The 16,028-nt window shown below is 41.4% G+C and overlaps 1 long non-coding RNA gene across 1 annotated transcript in view; it reads right to left on the bottom strand.

Moving 5' to 3' along the window:
* The window catches only part of LOC141578984 (uncharacterized), a 41,282-nt gene extending 34,481 nt beyond the window's left edge, over positions 1–6,801 (bottom strand). Inside the window, exon 1 of the long non-coding RNA XR_012509890.1 lies at positions 6,621–6,801. This is a non-coding gene — a long non-coding RNA (uncharacterized LOC141578984). The remainder of the gene's footprint in view (positions 1–6,620) is intronic.
* Between the last annotated feature and the right edge of the window lie 9,227 nt (positions 6,802–16,028).

Here is a 16,028-nt window from a genome sequence, read left to right as displayed (position 1 = left end):
CACCAAATACATCCAGATGGGGGTTATGCTTACGCACATTAGTGCTCCCAGGTACGAAGCTGCCACATTTTAGTTGCTTTGACTTGACTTCCATTGTTTTAGGGCGATCTGAATGCATGGGACTTACTGGAACACAGATGCACTCTCTCTATGCTCCAACACAATCAGCAGTTGGATTACAACAGGCTGGGATTAATGCGGGGCTTGCATGGAAACGCAGCCCACATGTGCCTCGCTGTTTAGCAACAAACATAGACCCCATATGAGGCTCTGCAAGTTAACGTTCTCTTGAAGAGCAAAATCAAACATTGCACTCAGCCCTACAGAACGCAGGCATCTAAGAGTCTATGGGCACTACGGTTTCCCTATAGACTGATTGTGCTGTTATAATAGGATTTTTGGAAGAGGTCTATGGCTTTTAACAAAGTCCTTACAAAGTTTGCAGTGTTGCTAGTCTTATGCATACACTGGGGCGTAATGCCAACACCACTTAACCAAGCATAAAGTCTGAGTATAGGTAGAGCATTTCTGTAGGAAAGACATGCTGAAAGAATAGTAAAACCAGAGCCAGGTAAGAGCAAGGAAGAATTTATAGCTTATTTTTAAGACTGTTTTGAACATGTCTCAATGTACGTTTCTGACTTTGATGTTTTGACTTCCTTTCCTTGAAAAACAACTGGACTTTCCTGATATCCCCCAAAAGCCCTAACCCCTACCTTAACAGAGAGGTTCCTGCTAATTTCTACAACTGCTAATATGAGACGTCAGATAAATATCATAAGAAGTTTAAGAAGGGTCAGTCAGGGTGCACTCAAGAAAAGAGAAACCACACCAGTCATTGTAGTAAACATAACTTAATAAAGGAAATTGTTGATTGGATAAAGACGTTGTGGTATATTTATACAATGGGATACTACTCAGCCATGAAAAAGGATAAAATAATGTCATTTGCAGAAACATGGATGTCCCTGGAGAATGTCATTCTAAGTGAAGTAAGGCAGAAAGAGAAAAACGCCATATGATATCACTCATATGTGGAAACTTAAAAAAATAAAAAGGTCACATATAAACTTATTTATAAAACAGTAACAAACTCACAGATATAGGGAACAAACTTATGGTTGCCAGGGGGAAAAAGGAGTGGGAAGGGATAAACTGGGAGTTTGAGATGTGCAGACACTAACTACTACATATAAAATAGATAAACAACAAGTTTCTTCTGAGGAGCACAGGGAACTATATTCAATATCTTATAGTAACCTATAATGAAAAAGAATATGAAAACGAATATATGTATGTTCACGTATGACTGAAGTACACCAGAAATTGACACATCATAAACTGACTATACTTCAATAAAAAAAAAATAAAATAGATAAAATAAAATAGATAAAGGAAATTGTTTCAACAGGTTTTGGAGAACCAAAGCAGCAAAAATGAGAAGCCTGAAGTAACATAGAGCAGTAATTACCAAAGGCAGCTACCTACCTCACAGCCCCAGCGGAATTGAGGGAAGAGGCTGGGCTCGGTAGAACCCACTGGTTTGAACCAGGCTTCGTGGCTAGATTTACGCAGTCACCCAGCACTGCTTGGTTTACTGCTCTGCTGTCACCATCTCATAATTAATTCTTAATACATTTTTTTTAACATGGGGCTCCTCATTTTCATTTTGCACTGAGTTCCACAAATTATGGAGTTGGTCTTGGCTTGACTTATGCGAAATTGATCTGTTTTTAGATCAACATTTTCCAATATTAGCAATTTCACGAGGTTGAAGAACTGGGACTCCAAATGCTGCAAGAAGGGCATTATCTGGGCAGTGCTAGAATCTCTGAGGGGGATGTGGCTGATCCGGGGACTGTGAATAACAGACCTGAAACCAGCCGCCCCGCCAGGAAACAAAGCAGCATTGCTGGGGCTGACACTGACAGAAACGGGAAGTAAACAGGAGTGAGTGTGCCCCTTTTTTGGCTTGAGCCACTAGGTGAACGATGGTATATTTTTCTAAGAAAGAAAGAATAAGGATGGAACAGGTTTTTTGTTATTGTTTGTTTTTTAATTGGTGGGTAAGGTTTAGCAAATGAGTTCACAGTCAGGTGCTCAATTTAAGTCTGAGATGATTTTTAAGTATTCAAGACAATAGTTGATTTAACACTAAATATAAATCTGGAATTCAGAAGAAAGGAACATATTGGGAGCTATCATCTAAAGAAGCAACCAGAGGAGTAAGCCCGGGACCGCTACATTTAGAGGTCCAGAGGAAAAGGACCATTTATCAGCAGAGATTGGAGGGGCCAGCGAGGTTGGACAAAAGCCCAGCGCCTCAGGCCAAGTGAATAAAAGAAAAAAAGGAATGATTCGTGTTTAAATGCAGCCAAAAGACTGATCAAGATGGAGACCGGGGCTCAGTCTCTGAATTTTGCGATGTTGAACACCTTTTTTGTCAGATAACCCCAGCACAACCTGTTAAAAAGATAAAGCTGAAGGTATTGCTTACTGGGTAATAGAGAATGTCCCATCTGGAAAAAGTAAAAAATGAGACATGTATTCCATTTCACACACAAAATCTGGATTACCTATCTAATTGTGAAAAAGTTCAGTAAAACAGTATGATTTTTCTATTACCATAACCTTGGGAGTTGAGGTGCAGACTAGTTCTTAAGTTACACAGGAAGCTCAGAAATTATAGAGGAAAATACAGATAGATTTTATCTCATAAAAATTGAAAATTTTTGTATGGCAACAGACCACTGAGCAAAACCAGAAACAAAGATGGGGAAAAAAAATAGTCAGAAAACAAATGTCAGGCAAAGGGTTAATAGCACAACTATATAAAGAAAGCCTTCATATAAGTTAAAAAAGATACAAAGGAAAACCTTGTAAATACCTTGCAAAATATTAGAAAAGAAAATATACAAAAGATAAAATTTAAATACCTAGTAACCATATGAAAACGAGGTCAATCTCACTAACAGTCTTTTAATGCAAATTGAAACAGTAATGGCAGACTGTTGTTACCTCCATATTTGCAACAGTTAAAATGATTGGTTGCGCTCAGTGCTGGAGAGGTGTAAGAAAATGAATTGTCTCATTTCCTATTGGTATATGGGTGAACTCTTTTTTTCTTTTCATAAATCAGCCTGGCAGCATCTATTAAAATTAAATTGGTACAATGTAATTTGGTCCAAGATTTTTAGTTGTAGTTATCTAACCAAGAGAAGTAAACACGCACCTAGAGCAATACTTATTAGAGCATTGTTGTTAATGGGAAAAAAAAAACCGGAAAAAATATGAATCCATTAAAATAAGAATGATAAAATACATTACACTAGATGCAGACTATGGAGTGCTGTTTTGCCAGTACAGGGCGCTAGTCTTGTATGTAATGACCTGTGAAATGGCCATGATACTTTTTTTTAAACATTTTTTTTATTGAGTTATAGTCATTTTACAATGTTGTGTCAAATTCCAGTGTAGAGCACAAATTTTCAGTTATACATGAACATACATATATTCAATGCCACATTTGTTTTTTCACTGTGAGCCACCACAAGATCCTGTATATATTTCCCTGTGCTACACAATACAATCTTGTTTATCTATTCTACATTTTGAAATCCCAGTCTGTCCCTTCCCACCCCCCGTCCCCCTGGCAACCACAAGTTTGTACTCTATGTCTGTGAGTTTTCTTCTGTTTTGCATTTATGTTTTTTGTTTGTTTGTTTGTTTTTAGATTCCGCATATGAGCAATCCCATATGGTATTTTTCTTTCTCTTTCTGGCTTACTTTGCTTAGAATGACATTCTCCAGTAACATCCATGTTGCTGCAAATGGCGTTATGTTGTCAGTTTTTGTGGCTGAGTAGTATTCCATTGTATAAATATACTGCATCTTCTTTATCCAGTCATCTGTTGATGGACATGATACATTTTTAACAGCTGTATTGATATATAGTTTGTAAATCACAAAATTCACCCATTTAAAGTGTACAATTTACTGGTGTTGAATATACTTACAGACTTGGGCAACCATCACAACAAAGGCTAGAACATTCTTATCACAGCAGTCACTCCGTTTTCCTACCCTCCCACCACCACCAAACCCCAAGCAATTACTAATTTACTATGCTGCGAGGGTCTGAATGTTCGTGTTGCCCCTAAATTTATACGTTGAAATCTTACTGCCGAATGTGATGGTATTAAGAGGTGGGGCCTTTGGGAGATGCTTAGGTCATGAGGATGGAGCTCTCAGGATGGGTTCTGTGTTCTTATTAAAGAGACCCCCAGAGCTCTCAGCGCCTTTCTCCGCGTGACCACACGCAAGAAGTCTGTGTCCCTTAAAGGACCGTGCTGGCACCTTAATCTTGGACCAGCTTCCAGAGCTGTGAGAAATAAATTTCTCTTGTTTATAAGCTACCCGGTCTGTGATCTTTTATTATAGAGGCCCGAATGAACGAAGACATACTGGTTTGTTGATTATGGCCATTTTACGTACATGGAATTGCACACTATGTGGTCCTTTGTGACTGGCTTCTTTCGCTTAACGTAGTGTTTTCCGGGTTCAGCCGTGTTACAGCACATGTCAACGCTCGGTTCCTTTTTATTGCGGAATGACATTCCCTTGTACGAATATACTACATTTTAAAAATTGATTCATCAGCTGATGCAAAATTAAGTTGTTCACTTTTTAGCCATTATGACTGGTGCTTCTGTGAACATTTGTGTACAAGTTTTTATGTGAATCTTTTTTTTTTTTTTAATTTCTCTTCATTGTATACCTAAGAGCAGGATTGCAAGGTCATATCAGAACTCCATTCTAATATATCGGGTAAGTATCAAAAGGTTTCCAAAGTGGCTGCGTGATGATGTGATGGTATACTTTTCAAAATGAAAAGAAACAAGTGACTGTAGTAGCCAAATCAAATCTCATTTTTGTTTAAAAAATATAAATCCCCATATTCAAACACGCATGTGGATTTATGTATTTCTCTATCTAAACACGCACAGATATAATGCTTGGGCAAGCCTAGGGTGGTCCACCGTGCTGTAATACAAATTACAGCAGGGAGGAAGTAAGCTCTGGCTTGAATTGTTACAATGAGCCTGTATTACCTTTACAATGAAAAACACTTCATAAAATATGTTTGAAGGAGAGAAAAAAAAAACTTTAAACATGACCTAAATGCGGACGACAAAAGTCATATCATTGCGATCATCCAAGTGTTTTGTGTGCAGGGGTGTGTGTGCAGTTTCATTACAGGCTTACATCAGACAGGAAGGACAGGATATCGACTAGGGGCTCGGTCAGCATTAAATCCTGAGTCAAACACATGAGCTACCTCGGATCCATTCAGCCCTGCCCGACCCCGTCGTGCTGGTCCAGACACTGCCGCCTGTGCTGGCTCTGAACGTCTCTGACTCCCTTCAAATGGCACAACGTGACAGCAACTTGCAGCCACCCATTTGATGCCCTTTGAGGAGCCTCCGCTGGAACCAAAGGTGGGACGCCCAGGATCTGCTTCTGTTGCCGGTGGATGTAACCGGTGTTCCAGGTTCCTGGCCCGCCCCAGGAAGAATTCAGAGACAAGACGTAGTGGTCAAAAAAAGTAAAGTGAGGATTTATTAGAGGATGGATAGTCCACTCTCAGGGAAGAGCGGGCAGGCTCAGGTGAGCGGCTGCCCTGAGTTTCTTTGGCAGGTTGGTTACGTAGGGTGTAAAAATGAACGGGTGGAATATTCACTGGGGAGGGAAGGATTTGGGGTTGTATTCCCTGATTTTCATCCCAACTCCACCCTCCCAAAGGGAGGAGGGATTTTGTCCTTATTTAGTCTGGATCAGAAGTGTCATGGCCTCGGTGCATGATGGGCACTTCTGATCTGCGAGGCTAATTTTATTGAAATGAGGGCATAATGAGCAAAAGGTTACATTCGGACACTGGGAATTTCTGCCTTTTCTCACCTTTCTTTGTCAGTCTCCAGGCCCCTCATCACCTCAAAAGGTGTGACCAATTACCAGCTCCTGTTACCAAAGGCTCCTGCTTTTCTCTCTCTGCCCAGGGAACCCTGGTGCTGACATGATGTGTGGTTTCCTGCATTTGGCCTGCGCCCCTCCTTTCTGCCCAATTCCTGCCATTTGCCCTTTGTCCCCCTTTCTCTGTTCATATCTAGCTATCTGCCTGCTCTGACACTTGCTGCTCAGAAACGTGAAGCCAGGATTTGTGGAGCAATTAACATCCTGAAGGGTACAAATTAGTTTACAAGTAATTGACCACTGGGAGATGAGAGCTGTCTGATTACGGCTTTCTCCTGTACCCTCCCCTGGACAGCCAGCCTATCCCGAGATGCAGCAACTCAGGGGGCCCCTTAGAAGATGCTCCCCCAAAAGCAGCAATCAGTGATTAGCAGCAACGGCCACCTCCTGGGGAATGCACCCTAGTATTGCTGCCCCTCCTTCCCGGCCTCACTCCCTGTCCCCTCACCCCTGCTCCTCTGGAAAGTACAAGCAAAGAAGTTTCTGCCTGAGGCTCTGCTTTCTGGAAACACCCAGGCTAAATCCTTCACCAGTTTTCTTTGCGTAAGAAGCCATCGCTAAAGTTATTGTCTTGAAACAGTGATGCTTACTAGGTCTCGGGGTTCTGTGGGTTGGCGGGTGCTCCGGCCTGAGTGTCCCAAGGTCACAGCCACCTGGCCGTTAAGCTAGGGCTGCAGTCAGTTAGTTCTCCTGAGACAAAGAGTGAAAAAGGAAGATACAGGTTCTCTTAAGGCGTAGTTTCAGAAGCTGCATGACATTGCTTGCGTTGCATTCTGTTGGTTGAAACAAGTCACGAAGTCAAACCAGGCTCAAGGGGGAGGAGCAGCAAGTCACATTGCAAAGGGGCGTGGACACAAGGAAGCATGACTGAGGGACATGATAAAAATAATCTAACCCAAATCCTCTCTCATAAAATCAGTCTCCGGATATATTTCCCCTTAATAGCTTCTTATTTGGGGAAAGTCGCTCCCCACAAGTGGTTCGCAGCTTCTACAGGAACACCAGGAGCAGGATAGAAGGAAGGGTCACCTGCTTAGGTGGTCACATCTGTCCAGTCCATCCTGGCAACAGACGGGCTGGGAGCTGTGACAACCACGTAACTCACATCACCAAGGCTGATCTCAGGGAGGTTTAATAAGGCAGCTGATGTAATTTTTGAACTGCTCCTCAAATTTCTTAAAACAGACAACCGTAGTGAAAAACAGCGTGCCTCAAAGTAACTTCTGATTTTCAATCTGCCGGGAAGCTCCTGATTGACAGTTGAGTAGGTGACGAGGTTGGAAGTGAACGGCTCTGCCACTGTCCCTGGTCATTGCAAAGCTACAAAGCTTGCAGCGATGCCCAGCCCTGAATGTGAAGTGTCTTCTACTGAAGCAAATTACTAGAATGAAAGCAATTAAAGCAGTTTTCCATATGGCCAACCGGAGCCACTGCTGGTGTTGGGGCAAGAGGTTCTTGTGTTGTCGCAGAAAGAATTCGGCGACAAGACGCAGAGGTTAAGGAAGCAAAGCAAGGATTTATTGAGGGATAGACAGTACGCTCTCAAGGAAAGAGCAGGCAGACCCAAGTGTGTAGCTGCCCCGAGTGTCCTTGGCAAGCTGGTTGTATGGGTGTGAAAATGAGTGGGCAGAATATTCACCGGCAGGAAGGGGTTTGGGGGGTTGTGTTTCCTGATCTTCACCCCACCTCCACCTTCACAGGTGGGGAGGGGGGATTTTTGTCCTTATTTAGTCTTGATCAGGAATTTGGATGAGGTCATAATGAATAAAAGGTTACACGCAAATAAGGGTGTCATAAGCAAAATGTTACATTTGGACAGAGGTCATAATGATCAAAAGGTTGCATTCGTTTGGTGGGGATTCCTGTCCCGTCCCACCCTTCTGCCTCCAGCACACTTATCAACCCAGAAGGTATGGTTTCTTATCAGTCCAAAGGATCCTGTTTTTCTTGGTCTGTCCAAGGACCCCCATTGTTCACAAGATGTATGGTTTTCTGCCATTTACCCACGTCCCCCTTTCTCTGCTCCTGTCTCGCTACCTGCCTGCTCTAACACTGGGACTGTGAGAATGAGAGTATTTGTGACAATTAGAAAGAGGTGTCTCTTTCTCCAGGGGCTGCAGCTCCACCCCAGAGTGCTCAGATGGGGCAGGGCAAGCCGGGTGCAAGCTGGATTCCAGTCCCCCTCACCCCTCAGCCAGCACAGCCTGCATGTCGGAGGCATTGGCTCTGGCCAGGTGGCCAAGGATTGTCGCCATGAGCAAGGAAGGAAGAGCAGTCCAACTCAGAAGCAGCAGAGCAGAAGGGCCAGAAGACGGCAATAACCACCATTACTTCAACCGGTTCTAATCCATCCTGCAGGTCTTCCCCATGAAACTGAAGAATGCAACATCTAATCTAGTGAAAATATCTGTAATCTATTTTCAGGGAGACGGGAGATAGGAGGACAAATTCCCTGATAAAACAAATACTCACTGGAATCTTGGGGAGTAGAATTAATGTTTCAGACACAGATTAATGGGACAGAAAACACTCTGTCAACACATACAGACCGCCAAAGAAAATAACGAACGTGACAATTCAAGAGAGGATGACAAAATTAGGGAGGACAGTACATGAAGAAGCAACCCAAGATTAATTGAATTTCCTAAAGGAGAATACAAAACAAATGGAAGGCATTTATCAAGAGTGTAATTGAAGAAAACTTTCCGGAACTTAAAAAAAAAAAATCTGAAAAGTTAAAAACTTAAAACTGATGTCTAGGTTCCAGAAGAAAAATAATCAGACTTTAGCATCAGAACACATTCTAGTGGCATCCTTAATCTTTAAAAAAAAAAAAAAAAAGTTCTTATCTTTGAACTAAAAGGAAGAAAACAAGAAAAGATTTGCAAAAGTGATTTTTTTGGAAAGGTGCCTTAACGTATTTAAATGGCTCGGAGAAGCAGGTTTGACATTTCTCAGGGGAGAGGGTGATACAACCGTGCTGCAGAAAGCAAAATAACAACATTTCTAAAAGTAGCAGAAAGGCATAGATTTGTAAAAAAAAAAAAAAAAAAATCTCAAAAAACCTTTATCCTTAGTTTTTTTTCTTTTTCAGGAAAAAAAATGAGTTACAGTCTAGAAAGCAATTTAGCTTTCACCTCCATGGTTTTACACAATTTGCTCTAAGAACTCCAATAATCTCCTAATTGCAAAATCCGGGGGTCAGTTTTCACTCCAGATTTTATTTGACTTTTCAATGAAATCTGAAACTTCTCTATAGACTTTGAAAGCATTACTCACTGCTTTCTTGAAAATATGTTCTGCTTTGGATTCTGTAGCCCTTCTTTCTGTAGGGACTGTCGTAAGTAGAACCTGAAAAGTTCATTAAGAATTAGATTTGCAGGGCTCGTTCCCAGAGATTCCGATTCTGAGGGTCTGATCTGGGCCCAGGAATCAGGTCTTTTATTTTATTATTTTGGGAGGGCAGGTAATTAGGTTTATTTACTTATTTATTTTTAGAGGAGGCACTGGGGATTGAACCCAGGACCTCATGCACATTAAGCAAGCACTCTACCACTGAGCTCTACCGTGCCAACTTGATCTTTATCCTAACTGAAATGTCTTCTTGAGTCAGACTGTTCATTGATATTTAAATAAAATATGCTCTCTAATCAGTATTTCTGGGTAGTCTTGGGGCATCAAGGAAGGTGATGGGGACGCACTGAGACTTCCCGTCTCCTGTAATCCGAGGTCCTGCGTCTGTGACTACTGCTCCTGTGGTCGGTGTCTTCCGTGTCTTGTCACTCCACTGGACAAGCCTTTGATCTCTCTCTTAAAAGTGCACCTCCGCAATGAAATGCAGCAAACTTTGCTACAGCTTTGGGTAGAAGAGGAGTGATGTGCAATAATGTTGCAACATGGTGGGGGAAAAGGCTTATAGATGAATCTTATACGTCTCCCTTCCTAAAATCCCCTCGGTCTTGTCCCTTCAGAGCAAGGGGCCTGGCCTACTTTCTATGTGGGCTTCCTAGTGTGATGCGAAGATAAATTTTCCTACCATTTACCTGTAAGCCAATTAATTTTTTTAAATCACTGCTAACACTCTTTACTGTGATCCCTTCCCATTCAATACTCCAGTGATTCTCAATCCTCAGTGCACATTAGAAGGACTTCCTGAGTTGTTAAAGAGCTGCCAGTGCCCGGGAACCGTCTTCACCATCTGTGATGGAAACAGGTACAGGCATATAGGATGCTCTATTAGCGTAAGAAGCTCTACAAGCGACTTTAATGTGCAGCTCCTTGGTCTCTAAATTTATATCCAATTCCTGTTTTTTCAGCCTCGGTGTTTGTAAACTGTGGGTACCAAATACACAAAGAAAGAATGATGTCTCAAAAGTCACTCGTGATGAGGTCTTAACAAAAAGATACAATCACTGTGAGTAGCAAAACTCATAAAATGAGCCCAATGCAAAGTCAAATATGGGTCTCGGATCTGTATCCTTTGAGCATGAGGAGTGGATTTGGCTAAACAAGAATGTGTTTCATAGATGGGAGAGAAGAGGATGCGTGATCTGGAGAGTGGAGGGTCCGTGTGGAAGGCCAGGGGGAACAGGGGAAGTTGGGGGGCTGGGGTACTTCCACACGTTCTGGTCACACAGAAAGGAGGGGTGCCCCTCTGCTTTCTGAGGGGAACACTTCTTAAACTTCTCTCCCATCCTGTAGGTGGGTAACCAAAAATGACAAAGAGGAGTTAGTAGCTCCTGCCTCTAAGGAGAGACGTGTGTGAAAGGTCGTGTCAGGGATAGCTAGGTAAGTCCTTCAAAACTGCACAGATTTAGGCACAGGTGGGACGTTGTTATTGCTTGGGTTTGGATTTTGAACACATCCCTTTGTTACCCCAAAAGGGGAAGGGAAAAGACCCCAGTGCTTGTCTTACCTGAAAAAGAAGAATTCAGAGGGGGGAAGGAAGCGCTGTGTAGTGAAAGATGGTAAAGGTTTTTTGTAGCAGAGGGAAAGGACCCCTCCAAGGACGGGGGGCGGGCTGATCCAGGGCGGAGAGCAGTGGTCTCTGCCCCTTCTCTTCTACCCTCACTCAGAGGTGGTCTCTTGACTGATGGACGGCTCTTGCCCCTGGGGTGCCTAGTCATGCTCAGCCCCTTTTGTGCATGTCCTTACCCATGATGCACATGGAAAAACCCATGGTGGGGGCCTAAACCGCTGGGTTAATTATATTACAAAGAGCATTGGCTCATGTCTGGTTAGGTCCTTGTCGCTACTACAGTTGTGGCCACTGGGTTCTAAATGGTTTCTGGCTGACACTCATTTAGAGGAAAGTAAAGCCCCTTTATGCTGGAGGCAGGCACAACGCCATCTTCTAGACCATCCTTCCTTTCCACCACCTTGTCTGCCGGGTGCCCCCACTTATCTACCTACCTAACACCTTCAGTCAGAAATTTGCTTTCTTCAGAAATCTTTATAAACCAGCTCTTGGCTGCTTACTCGCTGCTTCCTTAAATCTCCAGCTAATCTGTACTCCTCATCATTTCCTGGTTATCCTCTTTCACCGCCAAACCATCATCAGGACCTGACTCTGGATGCATCCGGCCCTGTGACTAGCTCTTGTACCAAAGCGGATGCTCAGTAAAATCTGTTCAATGAAAGTACTACATTAAATTGGGTAGGATGTTGGCTTTCAACCCAGATGGAGCGAGCAGCAATTCATTTACCCTCCCATCCAAAACAATCCCCAAATGGACAAAATATATGAACTACCAGTTAACCCTATGGCTTCTCCATCTTACTGCTTTGAAAGAGTTTCTAGACAACTCTATCATTGCAGAGATGTTGCCGAGGGTCCAACGCAGCCAGCATTCTCAGGACAGAGAACTAAAGAGAAGAGAGTTGCACAGAGAGAAAACTCCAGAGATCTCTAGAGAACTGAATGTTCACCTGAGTACAGGACAGCTCATAACCCATGAGGAAACTGCTTAAGTCCATGGAAAACAAACACTAAAAACATTAAAGGTAACAGTGCCTGGAATGGTGCCTGATGCCACCAACAAAGTTGGAAAAATGGGAAGATTCGCAGAGCATCTGGTAGGGTGCACAGAAGCTACTGGCTTCAGTGATGGGGAATAATTAGCCTGAGAGTGAGCAGCAGTCTGGTCCTGCTCAGAAAATGCCATAATCAAGACCTGAAAGCATCAAACTGTTTCCGAGTAACTTAACTGAGCACCAGAACAAAGTCCAAGGATATTTATAGGAGTTTAAAAAACACCAAAAATTCAAAAAGATAAAGTTATGTCTGGCATTTAGTTAAAAATTACCAGGCATGCAGAAAAGTGGGAAAATATGACCCATAATCAGAAGTGACAGTAATAAAAAAATGACCCAGAACTGACAACAAATGTTACAATTTTCAGATAAGTAGTTTAAAAGAGGCATATGACTGTACTCCATACATTCAGTAATTTAAGCAAAGGTATGAAAGACAATTCTTTAAAAATCCAAATAAAACTTCTGGAGATAAAAGCTACAGTGTGTGAGATGAAACAACCTGACTGGGCTTAACAGTGGATTAGAGATTGCGGAAGAGAAAATTAGTGAACTTGAACACATAGCAATAGTGAATAGTCAACATGAAACATGGAGAGAAAAAATAATGAAAAAGATAAACTGAAAGGAGCACCAATGAGCTGTGAGGCAACTTCAAGCAGCCTAACGTACAGGGAATTGGAGGCTATAAAGGAGAGGAGAGGAATGCCAGGGCAGAAGACATGTCTGAAGAAATAGTGGTCCATTTTTTTCTAAGTTTGATGAAAATTGTAATCCACAGATCCAAGAAAGTTGATGAACTCTAAGCACAAGAAATAGGAAGAAAATTAAGTGAAGGCACATCACAATACAACTGCTCAAAATCAGTGAAAAAGAGAATATGTTAAGAGCAGCTAGAGAAAAAAAGACACATTTCACTCAGAGGAACAAAGGATGAGATTGACAAGTTTCTCACAGACAACAATGCAAACAAGAGACAGTGAAAGAAAAATTACCAGTACAGAATTCTATACTTAGGGGAAATTTCTTTCAAAAATGAGGGTGAAAAGAAGTTTTTAATATTAGATTTCATACTTAATATGAAAAAGGATAAAAATATCTCAATATTTTATAGTGATTATATGTTGAAATGATAAAACATATGGTATATTGGGTTAAACGTATTATTAAAATTAATTTTACATTTTACATTTTAATTTTATTAATGTGGGTACTGGAAAATGCAAAATCACATACGTAACTTTGTTATATTGCTGTTGAATAGCTCTGGTAAATCAAATCCATTTATGTTCTTCTCTGGAAAAAAAAATGGTAGTATTGATGCCTATCATCCCCAATATCTCTGCCCTTTTTTATTATTCTTTAAATATTCCTGTGTTGCTTTGGTAAAGTCCTCTGTACATTGCCCACAAGCTGGTTCTGGAGCGTAGGAACTATTTGGAACAGATGAGTGAGATCACAGAATATTTTTATGACTTCTGTGCTTCAGCTGTGCAAGTATTAATTCTACTCTTTTAAATATTTTGGTCATTCTCTTTGATAAATAAGAAATAATCAAAACGGGAGTTGACCATTTACAGTCGATCACCTACTGCACGACTCTGTAAATCCCAAGTCGCTTTTATTTTCCCTTCTTGCTTCAAGCAGAAGATTGAAAGTCCTTCTATGTTGGTGTTTGTATTTTCCACAAGCCTCTAGCTTCAGCTTGCATAAAGCAATTCTATTAAGTCTGTGCCATTCATATTTGTCCTTAGTCCATGATGCCTCTTCCATCTTTTGGATTTATTCTTCTTTTGCTTACTTTTATGGGGCTTCTAAAACTCTGGTCTGTAAAGACACTGTGAATAGTTTCTAGAACATTCAAACAGTACCGAAAGGTTTATCTGAACGTAAAGTCACATCAGCACTCCGAGGGGCGCCGTGGAGAGGCTGCCACCGTGCGCTGGGCTGCCATTTAGTCACTCACACCTTCAGGTCTATTATTATAATTTTATGTTCCCTTTTCAAAGTTTTCTTTACTGACTATTAATAAGGGTGATTAATTTGGAAAGGGAATCAAAGAATCAAAATGTTGATTACCATATTATTTTTCAGTTTTTTCTTTTTGAAGAGATTATTTTTGTTCTCATCTGCGATTTTGCTACATGAAGCTAGAAAATTCTGTGTCTGTCTGTTATTTCTTAAGACCATCAACTGGAAAAAATGAGATTTGAGAAAATATTTTTTCAGTATGTTTTACAATAAATGTATCCAAAATCACTTTTATTACATTAGTGTGCATTTGCAGCTGGGTATAACACCTGTGAAAACCATTTTATTAATTTCTTTACCAGTAAAGTCATTTATTAAGATTTAGTCCCGGGCTGTCTGATGGAAGCTCACAGTTCATTGTCTTAAGCTTTGGACGGGCAATTTCATTGCCTCCAGGAGGAGTCCGGTGCAATATGACCATCATTTGCACAGTTGACAGGCTACAAAGGCCAAATAAAATTCAAAGTTTGAGTGTAACCATAGACTTCTTTCCATATATTTAATGTGATGCACAGATCACAGAGTAGTAAAAAATTTACATCTCAGTTTTTGTCTCTATTTAGATGGAGGCTGACAACAGAATTCTATTACTTACAGAAAATTACAACTATCTACTTGACTTTCAAGGAGGAAATAAAGAATGAGGGACGAGACCAAAAGTCAACATGGCATCATGTATAGCAAACATGGGCCTGGTTAATTATGATGTGGGACAAGTTTTGAAGAGAAACACAGAAGCTATGTGGAATCTGACAATTGAACGCTAGGAGTAGGGCTTAGCAAGAGAAAAGCTGTCCCTTAGGTGGGATGGGGTCAAACCAAGCTTGGAGTTGGCCCCGAGTCTTTCCACCGTAGGAGGTGATGTTACTCTGCTGTATGAAGGAAAGAGAGGAAAAGAAAGATGGCCGTGGACTGAAATGAGAGGCAGGCGAGCCATCTCGGTGGCTCATTTTCTGTGTAGGACACGGAAGTTGTTGCTGTAATACAAATGCAGTATCATTAGCGTGCAAGACTGAGTGGCTGAAGCATCCGTCTCATGGGGACTGTGGCCCATGTGTGGGGAGGTACGCTGGGTGCTCCCGAAACATCAGAAGCTTCTAATTAGTTCACAAAATGATGTGTGCCTCCTGAAGTAGGACATGTGGTAGAAAGATGCCAGGCAAATTGGACCAGTTCATCACATACAGGCATACCTTGGAGATACTGCAGGATCAGTTCCAGAGACCCCAATAAAGTAAGTATCAAAATAAAGTGACTCACACAAATTTTTTGTTTCCCAGTGCATATAAAAGTTATCTTTATGTGACACTGTAGTCTATTCAGTGTGCAATAGCATGGTCTAAATAAACAGTATGCATACCTTGATTTTAAAAATACTTCACTGCTAGAAAATGCTGATCATCACTTAAGCTTCTAGCGAGTCAAAATTTTTCTGCTGTTGGAGGATCTTGCCCCAGTAATCAGTGTGGTGGTTGCTGAAGGTTGGGGTGGCTGTGCAATTTCCTAAAATAAGACAACAATGAAGTTTGCCACATCGACTGACTCTTCCTTTCATGAAACATTGTAGCTTGCAATGCTGTTTGACAGCATTCTACCCACAGCAGAACTTATTTCAAAATTGAAGTCAGTCTTTTCAAAGCTTGCTGCTGCTTTATCAACTAAGCGTATGCAATATTCTAAATCATTTGTTGTCATTTCTACAGTCTTCACAGCATCTTCACCAGGAGTAGATTCCATCTCCAGAAGCCACTTTCTTTGCTCATCTCTAAGAAGAAACACCTCATCCATGAAATTTTTATCATGAGATTGCAGAATTCAGTCACAACCTCAGTGTCCACTTCTAATTCTAGTTTTCTTGCTCCATTGAAGTCTTGAACCCCTCAAAGTCATCCATAAAGGCTGGAACCAACTTCTTCCAAATTCTTGTTGACATT

The sequence above is a fragment of the Camelus bactrianus genome, chromosome 10, assembly GCF_048773025.1.
Source record: "Camelus bactrianus isolate YW-2024 breed Bactrian camel chromosome 10, ASM4877302v1, whole genome shotgun sequence".
In the NCBI taxonomy this organism is placed as follows: Eukaryota; Metazoa; Chordata; class Mammalia; order Artiodactyla; family Camelidae; genus Camelus; species Camelus bactrianus.
The sequence above is the reverse complement of the archived record's forward strand: the minus strand, read 5'-3'. Positions and strand labels throughout refer to the sequence as shown.